The sequence below is a fragment of the Grammomys surdaster genome, unplaced genomic scaffold (genome assembly GCF_004785775.1).
Source record: "Grammomys surdaster isolate TR1022 unplaced genomic scaffold, NIH_TR_1.0 63, whole genome shotgun sequence".
NCBI lineage: Eukaryota > Metazoa > Chordata > Mammalia > Rodentia > Muridae > Grammomys > Grammomys surdaster.
In genome coordinates, this window is record NW_021604565.1 from 11,096,507 (window position 1) to 11,106,661 (window position 10,155).

Here is a 10,155-nt window from a genome sequence, read left to right on the forward strand (position 1 = left end):
AACCACTCAAGCTGCACAAGTCCTTCCCACACTTGAGCGGATTGCTTCTCTGATCCTGCCTGGTCTCTGGAGTGGACTGTCCTACCACATCTCAGAACCTGGACCAGTCCTTGCCCGTTTAGTGGCTATAAGCAGTAGTAGAATGATTCTGCTTCCATCCCCAAGAATTATGTAATTTGAGGTCTCAGAAGCCAATCCTCTGCAGAAAGGTGGTCTCTGCCTTAATGTGAGACCTTAGCTGTTTGGAAAAAAAGGGAAGAAGACCATATCAAGACAAAAGCATAGAGATAGATCCTACAGAAAGACACTAGTCGATGAGGAAATAGCAAAAACTGACAAATGAGACTCGGTAATTAAAAGTATCTGCACATCAGAGCAGAGGAGACAGCGCAGCAGATGAAGAGGAGACGGCCCAGCGGATGAAGCATCTGCCACGGAAGCGTGAGGACTATAGTTTGGATCACCAGAACCCACGTCGAAGACAGATAAACCTTGAAAATTACAATGTAATATCACAACGTCAAAATGAGGGGAACCAGGTGACTGCTGGCGACATTTCCTCAGTGACTAAGAGTCCCTTTCAGAAAATCCTTCCCAAAGTCTCTGACTTTTACCCCTAACAGTTTCAGAGTTTCAGTCTTAACATCGAAGCCACTTTTCCACAGAGGATGGCTTCTGAAGTGGTGAACTGGCTAGTCTGCAAAGCAGGACACACAGTCATACTTGATAATTACTTGTAGCATTAAGTGAACAGGGCCCAGGCCAGGTGCTGAGATGAGGCAGGACAGTCCCTTCTAGAAACAAGGCAGGCTCAAAGAAACAATAAAGAGCACTAGAGGGAGGAGGGAGCAATAAGAGAGCAGAGGGGAGACTATGAGGAAACTGTAGTCAACATTCTTATATGAACATACAATATTTCATACAATATACTTGTATGACAATGTCCTCGTGTAACATAGTACCATATATATGTGTAGTACTGTTGTGCCAGGAAGCATTCATGAACCCCAGAAGACCACCAAGTAGCTGCTTCCAGTACGATCACATTAGGATCTCTTTATTACAAACTTGAGTTTAGACTTACTCACCACTTACCCACAGGATGGTTTATTGAATCAGCCCCAAACTCTCACTGGGACAAGGTTTTGAGAAATGGAAGTAAGTGAGTGGGGTGGGTCCATCCTGGCAAGCATTTAACTGAATGTCTATTGTAAGCTGGCAGGTGAGTGCTCTGCAGCAAGACTGTATACAGTCATAAGTGGTCTGAAAGTACATCTGAAACAATCAGACTAATCTTTGATTAACTGTTGTAAATCTGGCCAATGACAAGCATGAGGTCCTTCCTGCTAATTGCGTGGAGCTTGGGTTCAGCTGCAGGCCAAGTTCTCAGGCCTTTTTTCCATTTTCTTTTCCAATGGAGGCCAATTGCAAGATGGAGTAGGTTTGGTCTCTCAGTACTATGTTACATGTATAATAAATAAACACAATAAAAATTTAAATCTTTAATTTAATAAAGGGTAGTATCTTAGTTAGGGTTTTACTGCTATGAAGAGACACCATGACCAATGCAAGTCTTATATAGGACAACATTTAATTGGGGCTGCTTACAAGTTCAGAGGTTCAGTCCATTATCATCAAGCCGGGAACACAGCAGCATCCAGGCAGACATGTTATAGGCAGAGCTGAGAGTTCTACATCTTCATTTGAAGGCTGATATCAGAATACTGACTTCCAGGCAGCTAGGATGAGGGTCTTAAAGCCCATTCCCACAGTGACAGACCTACTCCAACAAGGCCACACCTCCTAAGAGTGCCACTCCCTAGACCAAGCATATGTAACCCATGACAGATGGTCATTAGTCTTAACAGAAATGTTAGTGCTAGTGAATAATCCTTCCATGTATCCATATTCATTAACTCACATCACTGAATTCAGTGCCTACTAGGAGCAAGGCATTGTGACAGAAAAGTCAAGGGTTTGCCCACAGCTCCATCTGCTATTGCTCTTACAGCTGTTTCCCAGCCTATACTGTTCTTGGGAAACCCAGAGTTCTAACTCTCCCTCATTTCTCTTAGTGGTGGCCTATCCTGACTCAACTTTCTACACCACTCTCCTATCTCCTGTCCTTCTCACCCTCCCCTCCCCCATCCTCACTCTCCCACCCCCTGTCCTTCTCACCCTCCCCTCCCCCATCCTCACCCTCACCCCCATCTTTCTCACCTTCCCACCTCCTTCAGCAAGATAGCACCTCTTCCTTGCTAGTGGTTCTTTTTCAACTATAATTCTTTTTTAGATTCACTTATTATTTTATGTCAATGAACAGTTTGCCTTCATGTATGTATGTGTAACACATGTGTAGCTGGTGTCCATGGAGTTCAGATGAGAGCATCAGATCCCTTGGAATTGGGTTATAGATGGTAGTGCTACCATATGGGAACTAAGAACTGAACCCAGATACTCTGCAAGAGCAGTAAGTGCTTTTAATCACTGAGCCAACTCTTCAGCCCCTACAATATTTTTTAATATTTAGGTTGATCCTGAATTCAAACTAAATGACCTATCTCTTAAGTCTTTCTCAAATATCTTTCTCCCCATGGTCAAGCTCTAGAAAGAGAAATCTTCACATTCTATCCCTGTATATGGCCCAAAACAATTGAGCACACATGCTCCCTACAGTCAAACAGGTCCCCAAAGAGAAGGGAATGAAAGGGTCTCTTCTACTCCTGCCCAATTCCTCCTCAAACTCTTCAGGAGAGGTAACAGCTGAGGAAAGTGCCGTCCTCCTGGAACTCAGAGAAGTCGGGGGTGGGGTGGGGGGAACATTCCCTCTAACACTGAATTATATGTTTTCAGGAACAAGAACTATGAATAACTTACAGTGGGGACCTAAGACAGATAGCAAAAACTAGAGGGATGGTTCAGTGGGCAAAGTGCTTGCCATGCAGGCATGAGGGTCTGAGTTTGGATCTTCAGCATGCACACAAAAATTTAGTCATGGGGGATACGTATCTGTAACCCCTGCACTGTCTGACAAAAAGGAACCCCTCACAGAAGTTCCCAGAGCTCACTGGCCAGCTGGTCTAGCTGATGATTCTGCACCAATGTTGACCTCTGACATCACACGCAGAGAAAAATATAATATACACAGGAAGGAAATAATAAATGAAGGAAGAAAGAGAGAAAAGGAGAAAGAGAGAAAGGGAAAAAGAAAGAGAGAAAGGGAGAGAGAGAAAGGGAGAAAGGGAGATAGAATACTTACACAGATGCAAGAAAGCGGGGGAAAGGGTTTGTGTCTCTTCAATGAAATGCTCAAAGGCCTCACCAGGGATGCATTTGTGCAAGTCAGTGAATAGGAAGGACATTCAGGCTGAAGGAAAAATAGAGAAACAAGATCTCAAAAAAAAAGTGAATTAATTGAGTGAAACTGAAACTTTAAATGGTCACTGAGGCTGGAGCCGTGGTTGAGTAATGCCCACATAAAAGATGCCCACAAGGCCTATAGAATTTTATTTTAATGGCAACAGGAACTTTGCAGATATCATTAAATTCAGGATCTTGACATGGAATAACTATCCTGAATTATCTATCTGGACCTAATGTAAATACACATGTCCTTTCAAAATGGAGACAGGAGAATCATAGAGACTAAAGGCTATACATTGTTAACTTTGAAGAAGAAAAATGAATTCATGAGCTAAAGATTATTGGTGGCCTTCAAAAACTGGAAATGGCAACTGGAGAGTCCAGAAAGTACATAGCTCTACCTTGATCTTAGCACGTCTGACCTCAAAGACAATACAAGAGTAGGGTTGCTAAAGTCTGTGATAATTTATTCCAGCAGCAATACAAAACTAGTACAAGCCACATGAATAAGAGGAGAGTGGAAAAGACAGGGTCCAAGAGTTTGTTGAGAACCTGTTTGTGCCTTGTAGGTCATGACACAGAGTTTGAGTTCCATGCTGATAGCTCTGGGGAGCCTTTGACATTGATTTAAGTAGATGAGTAATAGTTTTCCCATGTACTTCAAACACTGTGCGACTCCTGTAGTGAGAAACTATCAGAACAAGAGACCAGGCAGGGAGCTGCTGCCACAGAAAAGCCAGGGTGAAAAGCAATCAGCATTGGGGCTATCTTTTACAGACCAAAAAATGACAATACATTTGGCAGATTGGCTGTGAGCTTTAAAGAACAATGACTTGAAAGGGATGCTGAGATCTTTGCATTGTCTGAGGCAGACACAATGCTAAATCCTGGTAGATACATAACAAAAGAGAAAGGCTTTGGTGGTGAGAAAACTCTTTCAGGACTTATGGTGCTATATGCCCCTTAGACTCTCAAGTGGAAATGACAACTTAAGATATGGAAATTTAAGTTTGGAGAGCAGAGGAGAAATTTAATTTGGCAATTAAAATTTGGATTCCTGGCTCTATAGCCATGAGCTGAAGGAAACTACTTATCAGAGGTGGAGGTGGAGGAGGAGGAGGATTGAATTCTGGAATGTTCTTCCCTTTTAATGTGCTATTGAAGGAGGAGGCATGCACAAGGGAAATGAAGCTGTGATCAGTGAGGAACGAAGAGATCAGGAAAGTGGGTGTTTCAGAATCTAGAGGGAAAACACTGTTTCCAGGCAGAAACAGTCCACTAAGGAACTCAGCACACCAAAGGAGTTGTTTCCAGCCATGGGTACAGTCATCAAATCTAATGAGGGACAGAGAGCTGAGTCATAGTCTCACAAACTTAACAAGAGAAAGGAGACATAATTCTTCCTAACAGATGCCAGCCTGACAACTGGGTGGGTGAGACAGCTCAAGAGGTAGGGAGGCCATGTCAGGACAAAACTGATGATCTGAGTTCAGTCCCTGAAACCTACATGCTAGAAGAGACTAAGTTGTCCTCTAACTCCCTCCACACACACACTCACACCTGGAAAATACATAGATAGATAGATAGATAGATAGATAGATAGATAGATGGATGGATGGATGGATGGATAGATAGATAGATAGATAGATAGATAGATAGATAATTATTAAAAAAAATTGGCATCCTTCTCCACCTTTTCTCCTACCTTCATCAGACCTGTGACTCTGGAACCATACCTACTTGCAGGTCTGGAGCCCTACAGTCCAAAGATACACATCAGAGGGCTGCTGCACCAGGACCATTGAGGTCCATCCCCTCCCAATATCTACCACAACCAAGAACATCCAGGAACCAAAACCATCCAGGTGGTTAAAGGCCCTCAAAAGAACACAATCAACAAAAGCCATGGCAGTATGACACCTCTAGAGCACAGCTACCCCACTACAGCAAGCCCCTGATATCCTAACATAACTGAAACACAAGAAAATGGCCTTAAGTCCAATCTTATAAAGATGATAGGGGCCTTTAAAGAGGAAATTAATAAACCCCTTAAAGAAATACAGGAAACAAACAAATACAATCAAACACATAGAGGTCTTTAAAGAGGAAATGAATAAATCACTTAAAGACATACAAGAAAATACAATTAAACAGGTGAAGGCAATAAATAAAACTGTGCAAGATCTGAAAGTGGAAATAGAAGCAATAAAGAAAACCCAAACAGGAAATCCTGGGGATGGGAAACCTACCAAAGACAACAGAAACAACAGATGCAAGCATCACCAACAAAATGCAGGAGATGGAAGAGAGAATCTTAGGCATAGAAAATACAGTAGAAGAAATTGATACATCAGTCAAAATGTTAAATCTAATAAACTCCTGACACAAAGCATCCAGGAAATCTGGGATGCCATGAAAAGACCTAGCCTAAGAATAACAGGAATAGAAAAAAGTGAAGCGTCCCAGTTCCAAGGACACACACACACTAACACCACCAACATCAAAATAACCGGAAATAATCACTGGTCATTAATATCTTTCAACATCAATGGACTCAATTTCTCAATAAAAAGACACAGAGTGGCCGGGCCGTGGCCCCACAGGGCTCTGATCATGAAACTCAGCACCGACTACCTCCTTGAGAAGCTACTTCAGGACCTGGAGGCAGAACATGTGGAGGTGGAGAACAGGACTCGGAACCACTGTGCAACCAGCTTCCAAGTCCTGGTGGTATCGGCTAAGTTTGAGGGAAAGCCAGTGCTTCAGGGACACCAGCTGATGAATGAGTGCTTAGCTGAAGAGCTTTCACACATCCATGCCTTTGAGCAGAAAACCTAACCCCAGAGCAGTGGGTTCAACAGCGGCAGGAATGAGGGACCCAGACCAGAAAAGGCCTTAAATTTTAAACCTGGGGGGGGGGGGGGAAGAAAAGATACAAGCTAACAGAATGAATATAAAAACAGAATCCATCATTCTGCTACATACAAGAAACATGTCACAGCAATAAAGATAGTCATTACCTTAGAGTACAGGGCTGGAACAAAGTTTTCTAACCAAATGGACCCAAGAAGCAAGCTGGAGTAGCCATTCTAATATCTAATAAATAGACTTTCAACCAAAATTAATCAAAAAAAGACAGGGAAGGACACTTCATACTCATCAAAGGAAAAATCTACCAAGATGATATCTCAATTCTGAGCATCTATTCCCCAAACACAAGGACAGCCGAATTTGTAAAAGAAACATCGCTAAAGCTTAAATCACACATCAAACCCCACACATTAATAGTAGGAGACCTCAACACCTGACTGTCTCCAATTAACAGAACATTCAGACAAAAACTAAACAGAAAAATAATGAACTAACAGATATTATAAATGAAATGGACCTAGCAGACATCTATAAAATATTTTACCCCAACACAAAAGAATACACCTTCTTCTTAGCACCTCATGAATCCTTCTCCAAAATTGACCACATAGTCACAAAGCAAGCCTCAACAGATACAAGAGAATTTAAATAGCACCTTGTATCTCATCAGACCACCATGGATTAAAGCTGGACTTTAACAACAACAGAAACACCAGAAAGCATGCACACTCATGGAAACTAAACAACTCTCTATTCAACAATCAGGAAAGAAATAAAGAAATAAAGACTTTCTAAAATTGAACAAAAATGAAGGCATATCATACTTAAACTTGTGGGGCCATGAAAGGGGTCTTGGGTTTTGGTAGAAGCGCTGGCTGGAAGTAGCCTGGAGACCTAACAGGTGTCCACTGCCTGTGAGGGACAGGCGCTCCCAGAATCTAGGCTCCTGACACGTGTTGAAGATCTCCATTAACCTGCACCACTCAGTCACGTAGGGCAACGCTCCTACCAGCCCCTTCCAAAGAGCACAGGTAGAGGGCATGACTACAGGCCTCAGCCCTAGAGAGATTTCCATATTAATGTGTTACCTAAAGGCCAGAGGACATAGCCAATTATGTATTCCTTTTCCCAGACCTCCAGACCCTCTCCCCTTCTCCCTTCCTATTTAACTTAGGTCTGCCCTGAGTTTCCCCGGGGTGCACATCCAGATTCATCTACCATCAGTCAAGTCAATAAAGCTCTTGGAACCCCAGACTTCCTTGTGTCATTGGGGCCTGCTGTTGTGGAAAGCTTCTCTGCATTTCCGAGGCAGAGGCCTGCATCTTCAAACAAACAGCAGCCTTCCAGCCAAGCGAGTATAACAGGCCAGCACTTCCTGTGGGCATGGGTGCGGCACCAGAGCTCTCTCTCCCTCATCTCCCGCTGCTCTCGGGCCACCCACAAGCTCTGTTTGTCTGGGCCTCCCAGTGGCATCTGGGAGCCCCAAATGGAGACACCGGCCTCCAGGTCCACTCGAGAACTCTGTGCTGCCCGCAGAATCAGGCTGAGTTCACTCCCCACCCAGGGGCGCCCTGGCGGCCTCTCACAGCCCAGCGCCTGCCCAGTGCTGCATGGAAGGGGACCAGTTGAAAGTCCCGCACTTCTACCACTCTGAGCCACAGATGTGCAGACCCAGAGATCCACGCCCACGCAGGCCATCATCCTTTTCCCCTCACAAACTTATGAGACACAATGAAAGCAGCGCTAAGAGGAAAGTTCATAGCACTAAGTGCCTCCATAAAGAAATTAGAGTTTTCATACTAGCAATTGAAAAGTACACCTGAAAGCTCTAGAAAAAAAGAGAAAGCAAGCACAACAAAGAGGAGTAGAAGGCAAGAAATAATCAAAATTAGGACTGAAATCAGTTAGAAATAAAGAAAACAATACAAAGAATCAACAAAACCAAGAGCTGATTCTTTGAAAAAAATCAACAAGATCGATAAATCCTTAGCCAAACTAATCAAAAGACAGAGAGACAGTATCCAAATAAACAAAATCAGAAATGAAAAGGGAGACATAACAACAGAAACTGAAGAAATTCAAAGAATTGTTAGGTCTTACTTCAAAAGCCTGTACTCCACAAAATCGAAAAAATCTTAAGGAAACGGTTGATTTTCTAGACAGATACCACTTACCAAAGTTAAATCAAAGTGTAAAGAAATAGAAGCAGTCATTAAAAGTCTCCCAACCAAAAAAAAGTCCAAGGCCAAATGGTTTTAGTGCAGAATTCTATCAGATCTTCAAAGAAGAACTAACAACAATATTCTTCAAACTAGTTCACAAAATAGAAACAGAAGGAACGCTACCAAAGTCATTCTATGAGACCACAGTCACCCTGTACCTAAACCACACAAAGGCTAAACAAAGATTGAGCTTCTGTTGTGGATTGCCCTGGTGCTGTTTGTATTTTGATGTTAATTCTCCTTCCTTAAGAGGGGCTGCCCTACAACCAGAGTAGATCTCAGTACTCAGGTGGTTTCACTGAACCCTGTCTCTCTGACTGGTCAAATAAAGGCTAGAGCTAATGATTGGGCCATGGAAGGGAAAGATGGGATGGGAGGTCTCAGGGAGGGAGAGGAGGGAGAGGGGAGATGGAGCAGATGGCTTGGAGAAGCCGCAAGTAGCAAGGGGTCTCATAGCTGAGGAATAAATTAGTAAAGTGATATATATGCCCTAGGCCTATAGCTTATAAATATAATAACTGAGTTGTATTTTTCGTATGGGCTTATTGGGGTAAGAAATTACCACAACATTTAGCATACCAACGTATCATTTAGAACCCAACTAACCTGAACACCCCACCACCACCCAGTGACTGGCTGAGGCTGAGATCTAGAACTGCAGCAGTGTGTGGATTGAAAGCTGAGTGGGTCTGAGGGGTCTTTGGAGAGCTGCTGAGAGGCCCGGTTCCCAAGCCCCAGATAGTCCATGGCAGCCAGAGGCAGCACCCAAGCCGGAGCTGGGACTTGGGCGCACTTGGTGTTGCAACACGATTGGGGGTTTCTGGAGCCTAAAAGAAGGACCAAGGACTCTTGGGCGAGATTGCCTGTAGAATACCTTTACAGCTGAAACTGGGCAACTGAAGAAACAGTAATTAACCTTCTAAAGCCTTCTCACAGGCATAGCAGGCTGATCTAGGCATCTCTGCCCAAGGGAAGCTTTCCGTACTCTCTCATCCTATCACCCTCCCATCCCCCCGCCCCCACCCCACCCACACCCCATCCCCCAACACCCCATCATCCAACACCCCACCCACCCCCATATCCTCAAGTCTAAACAGGACGCAAAACAGCTGCCACTCAGACCACTCCGGCTGCCAAAGGCAGAACAGTCCAGAAGGGAACTGCATTGTCCTGAGTCGAACAGCAGAGGGAGACAGAGGTACAACAAGCTCCAGATCAGGTAACAAGATAATTTTTAGATACTTAAAGATGAGAAACACAATAAATAGGTTTTATGGGATGATATTTTGATGGAGTGACAAGGATGGATTTAAAGGAAATTGACATCTCGTCCAGTTATAATTATTACAATATTGAGTAGCTTGATTTACTATGCCTTCTCAAGAGACGGCCCTAGATCAAAAATTACAAGCCTTAGAAAGAGGGTTAGAGGAAACATTGAAAAAGATGCTAGAACAAAAGATGCAGAATTTCATAGATCAGACTGAACAGCAAAGAGGTAGCAATAAAATTTGGAAGCAGAGTCTAGAGGATAATTTACTAAAACTAGTAAATCAAAATAAGGCAAAGGCTATAATATCAGAATTACAACATAAAGAGAAATTAAAATCATGGAAGCAGACCTAGAGCAAAAGATACATAAATTTATAGAGCAGCATGAACAACAGAGAGAAAAATTTACAACTTGGCAACATGGCCT

General features: G+C 43.2%; 1 pseudogene; it reads left to right on the forward strand.

The window, feature by feature from the left end:
- The first annotated feature begins 5,976 nt into the window (after positions 1 to 5,976).
- Positions 5,977 to 6,201, forward strand: LOC114619694 (annotated as a pseudogene).
- The last annotated feature ends 3,954 nt before the right edge of the window (positions 6,202 to 10,155 follow it).